The sequence below is a fragment of the Erpetoichthys calabaricus genome, chromosome 11 (genome assembly GCF_900747795.2).
Source record: "Erpetoichthys calabaricus chromosome 11, fErpCal1.3, whole genome shotgun sequence".
Classification (NCBI taxonomy): domain Eukaryota; kingdom Metazoa; phylum Chordata; class Cladistia; order Polypteriformes; family Polypteridae; genus Erpetoichthys; species Erpetoichthys calabaricus.
Window position 1 is genome coordinate 66,764,289 of NC_041404.2, and position 8,623 is coordinate 66,772,911.

At 34.5% G+C, this 8,623-nt stretch overlaps 1 protein-coding gene across 1 annotated transcript in view; it reads right to left on the bottom strand.

The window, feature by feature from the left end:
• Window positions 1-7,703, bottom strand: part of slc38a5a (solute carrier family 38 member 5a) — a 105,550-nt gene extending 97,847 nt beyond the window's left edge. Inside the window, exon 1 of the mRNA XM_028813262.2 lies at window positions 7,517-7,703. The gene's annotated coding sequence lies outside the window, so the exon portion shown is untranslated. The remainder of the gene's footprint in view (window positions 1-7,516) is intronic.
• Window positions 7,704-8,623: the final 920 nt, after the last annotated feature.

The window sequence follows — 8,623 nt, forward strand, 5'->3', positions numbered from 1 at the left end:
CAGTCACTGTTGGTGAGGAAGAATGCTGCTGTGCTCCTCCCACCATCTCCACTCCCAGCTATTGCTTCGAACTTACTGGTCAGACTAGTTCAGGCACAATTCATTATTCAGGAAAAGAATTAAACCAACATGGTGCTTATCATGTCTAGTGCTCACATTTACAGTACATTGAAAATTCAGCTACACCTGTAGCAGACTTGTAAGCAGGAAGAATAAACACTGATTCAATGCCCTACATAAGCTTTTACATGCAAGACCCTATAAAACTTTGAGATTGCACAGTAGTATAATGAGACTGTAGTATTTTGAAAAAATAATAGCTACAATAAGATTTCACATTAAAGGGTTAACAAGAATTAAATGACCACAAAATCAGTTACTTAAAGTTTTTACTAAAGTCAACATATGGCACACCTAGAACAAATTGGCATAAACAAAGTACATGTTCTGCTTAAGAGTATTATTAACTGTTGTAATGCAAACGTTCATATGATTTTTCTCAAGAGTGCTCAGTGAACACACAGGGTACATTTGCAGCTTCACATGTATGCAATAGTTACTTTTTATTGCAAATAAACTATTTACTTCAGAGATCTGCACAGAGTGGTATCTTTTTGAAAGATCATATTATCTTCATATTGTCTTTGGTTTTGTTTTAATGTGTTCATGCATTTGCAAGATGCCCCAGCATCCAAGAGTCAGATCCAATGCTAGCCACTGTCTGTGTGGGGTTTGCATGTTCTCACTTTGTCTACATGAGTTTTTCCTCTGGTTTTCCCCTTGAATCTCAAAGGCTAACTGGTGATTCAAAATTGGTTCTGGGTGGGTATTCAAATGAGCAGGCCCTGTGATTTATAAGGTTCCTGCCTTTTTCAAGTTTCTGACTGCTCCATTATCCTGAATTGTATTAAGCGGGTTTGAGAATGTTATATTACAATATTAATCATGTGACTCCAAGTGAAGTTAAGTGACTATGCATGCATCCAACTCTTAAGGATGCTTCTCATCTCTGCAAGGCAAATACATAAATAAAATAAAAATAAAAAATAAATAAAAATAAAAATAAATTTGTGAATTTCCCATTGGGATTAATAAAGTATCTATCTATCTATCTATCTATCTATCTATCTATCTATCTATCTATCTATCTATCTATCTATCTATCTATCTATCTATCTATCTATCTATCTACTAGTATTCTTACTCTTCTAAAGATTTCAAATGGTGGAGAATTATAATTAGTACTAAGATGTCTTGTTTCAGTCAGATTGTTTCAATCTGTTTGTATTGCATACTCATTAAGGAACATATTCCCTTACAGTATTTTCTTGCGCTATGTTCCATCTACAGTATGTTTTATTAGTATTCTTACAAGTTGCCTAATCTCTGCAGATGTGAAGCACATCCATAGTCTAATTATATTCCATCATACTTTACTATGGAGAAAGTGTTTTTTTGGGATGTGGGCAATGCTAAGTTTGTATCACACATAGTACTGACATTTGGCTAAAAGCACAGTTATGGTCTCAAAAGACCTTTTCCATGGTTTCTGGAAGACTCCAGATGGGCCTTAAGATAGTTCTTTTTGATTAACTTTCTTTCTTGCCACCTGGCATCATTCAGTGATGCATATTTAGTTCATTTTCAGGCACTTAACTCTGCAAGTTCTTAAAAGTTAATACTGGCCTCTCAGTGGCTTTTTGCATCAGTCTCATCCTTTGGTGCACCGTAAATTTTAATGGACATTGATTTCTAGGTAGTGTGTGGACAATGTGATGCAACTTCCATTCATTGAGTACTGGGCCAACAATGATCGGGAGAAAATTCAAACATTTTAATATAGTTTTATACCCTTTTCCTAACTAATTTGTCTATTGGTCTTCCTTTGTCTTGGGGAACTTTGGGTACATACAGTATGCTGCCTTATGGATTCTGAATCATTGAAATCCTTCACAATCTACTTGTCTTTGTGGTGTTTGGATTTTTTCCCTGTGTCTGTGTGTTTTTCTAGAAATCCTGTTATGTGTTAAATGTCAGTTTTAAATCTACCATTCTCTGTGTGTTTGTACATGTGTCTAAGTGTGCTTCAGTGTGCTGCATCCCAGTCAACCACTTTTAACTAATCCTAACCCTAATTTTAACACTAACACTAACCATAACCCTAAACTGCTGTATTATGTTTCATCTATCTCTTACTTCATTACAACGTTTTTCTTGTTTATATGTACAACTTTTATTTACAGATTAACTTTTTGACCAATCAGGCATGAATATGTTCTTATGTCCAAGTGGTCAGCTAAATCACACCAAATTTGCTAACAATATAATTCTCAATGATTTTGTGAATATTGAGACAAACATGGCTTCACATTATTTGTTATTTGGTGTATAGAGCATTTTATAAAATTGGGAATCAAATTCAGCACTATGTACATTATTTTTTCAAGGATTTTTCATACATCTTTTGTATGTTATATGTAATTGCAATATCTCCTGCTGCAAAGAATAATGATAGATAGATAGATAGATAGATAGATAGATAGATAGATAGATAGATAGATAGATAGATAGATAGATAGATAGATAGATAGATAGATAGATAGATAGATAGATAGATAGATAGATTATCCCTACTGAAATTTGGAGGAGAAGAGAACATTTCAGTTAGAGAAGTAAAGAGGAGAGACTGAGATAAAGATGTCAAACATGTGGAGGTGCTTTGTTGGTTCATATAATGTATTCTTCTTCTCTGTTAGTTTTTTTAGGTGCTGTTTATAATCTAATGATTGGGATTTGTTGGAAGGTAAATAGACACAAAACCAAAGAAAGTGCTTTTTCTTATTTCTTTTCGTGATTAAATGGATTTTCTAAATAGATGATGAAAGCTGACTTCTTTATTTGTACCATTTTTTGGCAAGCACTTCCCCTACGTGCAAAAAATGCATGATCTAACAAACTAAACATTATGCTACTGAGATCTCCAGAGAAACTGTACGGAAAGTTTTCACAGTGACTCACTCTACAGATTTTTGACTCCATTTTCTGAGGTTTGGAAAAAAAATATTTCTTCAAAATAATGATTTGAAATGTTTATAGGTAATCTACTTGTAAGAATTTTAGCTGAATGAAGATTAGTAGGTCTTTGCTCAATGTTAACGTTTTATAATGCGGAATACAAAACAAATCCTGTATCCTGTTATGCATAAATATATAATAGACACTCCAGCTAAATATAAATTATGCTGTAAGGCAAGCATGACTTTTCTAAGTATTCATATGTCACAATTGGATTAGAAATGGTTTTTAGAGACTGAGAAAATGGCTGTTTTTTCTTAACAAAGTATTCAGTGCTAATGAGGCTGAATTTCAATCAATGTGATCATTAGAAGCATGAGACACAAGGATAAGCTGATTTGGTTTTTGGAACTTTTGGCATGTTTATGAAACAGGACGGAATTTTTATATTTTTTTAGAAACTTATCACACCTTTCAGAGGATAAATAAGGCAAGACCACAATATAAAGCTATTTGTCTTTATTTTTTGAAACTATATGAAGCCATAGTTCAAACTAAGAATATCTTTAAGAATAAATGAGGCAAATACTAAAAGCTAACATTCTTTGCAGACTGAAAAAACAGATTCCAAGCAGACATGGTTCTAATAAGGATTAATAAAAAATACAGCAAAAGAAATTCACTTTGTGGATTTCACTAGACAAGCCTGCAAACAGATATGATTTATACTAGTACTGTGAAATCTAGAAATGAATTAAAAACCAAACTAAGATGACACAGCTTTGGGAAAAACAGGTGAAACTCTTATGTCAGCAGGTCATGTAGAACTCACATTGTTACCACAGCAAGCAGCACATGTTACTTGTACTGAGTAGAGTACTAGCCATTCTGAGAGTTACAACAGATAATTTGCTGTCACATCTGCTAATTCCCAGCACGCCTTCTTTATCTGACCACAGGCAGATGGTCCATTCAGTTACTATATGTGCATGTTACTTGCCAGCTCTTGGCTACTTGGCCTTTTTAACAATGAATTGCAACTGCTGGAAAGAAAAAATTAAAATGCTGAAGTCAAGTGTCTTATAGCTCAACAATCAATTGCCTTTAGGTCCGTTCAACAGTTCCTCTATCACAAACACTTCCAGAACGACCTCTCTAAACCAATGATTTTAGTCCACTTTTGCTCAGATTAAAATTATTTAGCTTCCTCCATGTCAAATAAAGGAAGACAGAAAAGTACATGTTAAAACACATGGCTAAAAGGAAAATGTTTATCTTGGCTCTTACAGCCCATGGAGGTGAGGATACAAGTTTATAGTCAAATGACAAGCATTTGGTTGTGAGTTATTGAAGAGAGGCCCAGTGTTTTGTAATTCTATTAATCCCATCACCAAAAGCCACACTTCCGTAAGCTGTGAAATTGTGAATGGGAGCTCCTCTGTTTTTATGAGTGTAGAGAGGCACTTAAACACTTTCTCTATTCAGTGTCCTAACAAAGCATCGATCAAAACATATACATCATAGACATTTTACAAGGACATGAAATAAATCAGCTTTGCCAATCACACTGTGCAGCACTGATGTCAAATACAAGATTGTATTTTTTTTTTAAATCCCTCCTGCTTTTACAGTTTTACATTGATCTAGGAGACTATATTGTTCATCATTGCAGCACAATGGTGCAGTGGTTAGTGCTTCTGCCTTAAAGCTCTAGGTTCAAAACCCACATCTGTCTGTGTGGAGTATGCATATTCTCCCAATGTCTGTGTTGTCTTTCCTCCCATTACTTCGATCTTCCCGTCTACATTGCAGACAGTGTCATATGTGTTTCACTGGTCTTAAATTGACCTAGACTGAGTGGATGTGATTGTGCCCTGCAACAGACCAGTACCTCATTCAGGGATGGTTTTGGTGTTGTACCCATTTCAGTCAGGACAGGTTCTGGCTCCCTACTGTCCTGAACTGGTTAAGCAAATTACAAAATGAATGAGCAGATGGGTGGATATTAGTCCGTAGAGATTTGTGTAGCCATTTGTGTAGAAATGCAGCTTTCCCAAAGGAACAAAATAATATTAATTATGGAAAATAAATAAATAAATTAATTAATTAAGGAAAATAATAATAATAATTCATTACATTTATATATTGCTTTTCTCAGTACTCAAATAAATAATGATAATAAAAAAAACCAAAAATATATTTAAATATTATACAAAAATTGCAAACACTACCCAATCTTACTAGTTAATACTTAATTTGTTCATTCTGTCCACATAATTTTGTTTATTGATAATAATTTTAAAACAGGTGCAGTGATTCAAAAATGGTGTTGGTGTATTTAATTGTGTGTACAGCGCCTCAGGGACCCCAGTCACTTGGTGTGTGAACACCTTAGAGGCAAATGATGAGTCCAAAATCAATATTTTATCTTAAAGGCATGGGGTTACACATAAAATGCTTGAAAACAAGTCAAATGCATTTAATTCAACTAATGCTGACCTTTAGATGTTAGTTTTCAAGTGACTATTATACACAATCTGCCACAGGGAGAAAATACCTAAAGGGCTATTACCCTCACTGCCATCTAAGAGTCTTTTACTGCGGCTCTCTTTTATCTTCGGGCCTCTAAAGTTAATTTGACTTTTCATGATGTTCTCAACACCCCTTAGCACACTTATTTAGTACCTTAAAGCATTTAAGATTTCTCTAAATTCTCTACCATATTGATAGCTGAACCCCAAAAACAACCATCCATGGTTCACACTACTTATGTAGGTACATCAGTTCAAACAGAGAAGATGTTCTTCAATTAGTTATTTAACAGACTCCAGTACTCTGTTCAACTAGTCAACTCTGATCTAATATTATACCATTCATAATATTACACCATGCAACAAATAAAAGCTAACCTAATTTGTTAAAAATGTGCAGTGTAAATGAAACAAAGTATTAAACTAGAAAATCTCAATGAAATGCCATGTGCTCTTCTCTACGGTTTCTGCCCATTTAAAGTACAAGCACATAAAAACACTTAAAGGCTGTGAGTTATGTATGCAATTGTGAGAAATATGGTATATAAATTCACAGAGCTTGACATTGTATCCAGCTTAATTTTTGATGTTCAAATATTGTGTATTGAAAAGGTTCTCCTATTAGCAAAGCAGAAGAATGTGCTGTATGCAGCTGTTCATACCTTGATACTATTGTTTTTCTGTAAAAGTAGTTTTATCTTTTTTTACCCTGGGTTTTTTTGGGCAAGCAACTGGCATTTGTATGAAACCAGCTCATCTAACAAAATGTTTACATGAGTATACTTTATTATTGAATGTTTTTCAGATGGCTGTAAAAGTAATGAATGATCATAAAAATAACCAGAAAAAAATACACCACTATAACCAAGAGGTTTGGTTTCTGCCATGCTACTATAAATTGAATAAAATGAGTTCAGAAAATGAATAAATCAACAAGCAACCAAACGTAATGATAATACTACCAATCTATTTAGGTAAGTTAATGTAAAACAAACAATACAAAATAACTAAGTGAAAAATACAGTGACAATTTTCACTGAACAAGGTACGACTGTCCTGTCATTTTTAGTATTACAGAAATTGTTTCTTTGTACTTTATTACTACTGTATATTACATTAAAACTTTGGAATCACATTTCAGGAAGTAATAAATGATGCCACAAGTATTCAAGGTATTTCAAATAATTCTGGCAAGGCCCACACTAATCGGTTACACAATGATCAGTTAGTCATAAGATTTGTACAATTACAGACAAAGTACATGATTTAAAATGGCTTTGAACTTCAAAGTGAATTTTTAAGAATAATTAATGATTAGTGAGTAGGAAACACAGTGAAGTACAGCTAATTAGCAAAGAGCACCAGCTGGGGCATGCTGTGCTAAACTTACAACAGACAGCCTTGAAAATATTCAATCAGACAACCATCATATAACATGAGGAAACAGAAGGATTACCATCAAAATGATCAGATTTGATTAGAAGGAGATTAACCACTGATCATGGGCATTAACACTAAAGCTCTTCAATTAAAAAAAACAACAAATATAGAACACTTTAGGCAATTAAGTAAAATTTAAAACTGATTGAGTTTTTTTATTTCCAGATTGAGCTTTTAGTGTAGAAAAACTGTAGCAGAGGACATTTTCAGATTAAGTTTGCAAATACAAACAGTGCTCAAAAAGTGTTACACCTGGAATGAAATTATTCCTAGAAAACCTATGTATAGGATTACTTGTTCTAATCTTGCTAAACAACTCGCAGAAACAAAACCCGCAGAATCATAACTCTTGAAATTCTCATCTCCAAAAGTTCTGTATCAGAGTCCTCTCAAAAAGCAGATATAAAGGCACTATTAGCATTAAACTACACAGCCCATTGTTCACTAAGCTCAGATTCGTCTTCAGTTACTTTCATTTTGCAGACACGTGGTGGGATGGGAGGACTGGTGAAAGTGTGGTAATAACATACCTTTCAAAGCCTTGAATTTCAGTCCACTTGGCTGGGAAGAAAGAATGCAGCTCTGATTTGATCCACGTCTTAAAAGAAAACAGAGGATTTGGACAGTTATGTTTTTAAAGCTGGTAGTATGAAAGAGAGGAAGCCAGCATTGGAAAGTACCACATATGTGGAGAGTAAGAGAGCAAGTGAGCAAAAGAGAGAGAGAGAGATATGGCCAGTTTTTTTGAAGCCTTAGAAATTAGCAAAGTGTCAAATTTCGTATGCCTTAGAAGCCCCTCCTCATATCCCACACACAGCACACAGAATGCATGAATGTACCGGAGTCAGAGGGAGGCCAGGCTGAGGCCTGAAGGGGAATGACCTCTCAGAATGAGGAACTCACAGAAAACTATTGTTTCGTGACTCTGTCTCATGGCTTATAAGGCATGCTTTAAGATGGCTACAGCAAAAAAGGACCTCTCGTTACTTCTGAAAAATCAGTCATATTAATGAGTTAAAGAAGTGATCTTCAAATTCATTGTAGATGGTAACATTTTATGTTTTATGTGTTCTTCATTTTAAACACTATTGCCAGGGCCGGATTTATATGAAAAGAGGCCCTAGGCTATTCCACTTATGAGGCCCTTTCACCTTCCATTTTTAAGTTTGTAAATTACATGAGAGATAATAAAATTTTGCTAGCAATTTGAATGTAGGCCCCTCTTGATCTTGAGGCCCTAGGCTGAAGCCTAGTTAGCCTATAGGAAAATCCGGCCCTGACTATTGCCAATTACTATGCAGTTTAAAAACTGTTTTGGTATAACTGCCATACTTTAGTAAAATAATCACTTTTTACTTTTCTTGACTTTGTACAAATACCACACTTGTTTCACAGGGCAAAAGGATGTTTGAGTTTCTATTATACATGAAATTACAATGTGTGTGTTTCCCTTCTCGTTTCTCTTGCATTTAAGTCCTCTTGGTCTCAGATGAAACTCTTCCTCCATTCTAATGCTTGAGTGGTTGTCATCACGGGCTGTTCATCTACTACAACGTACTCTTCTGTTGTTCTTCCCTTACATATACTTTAGCATATAACTGTAACCATTGGTTTAACAGTCTTGTATGTTACTGCTT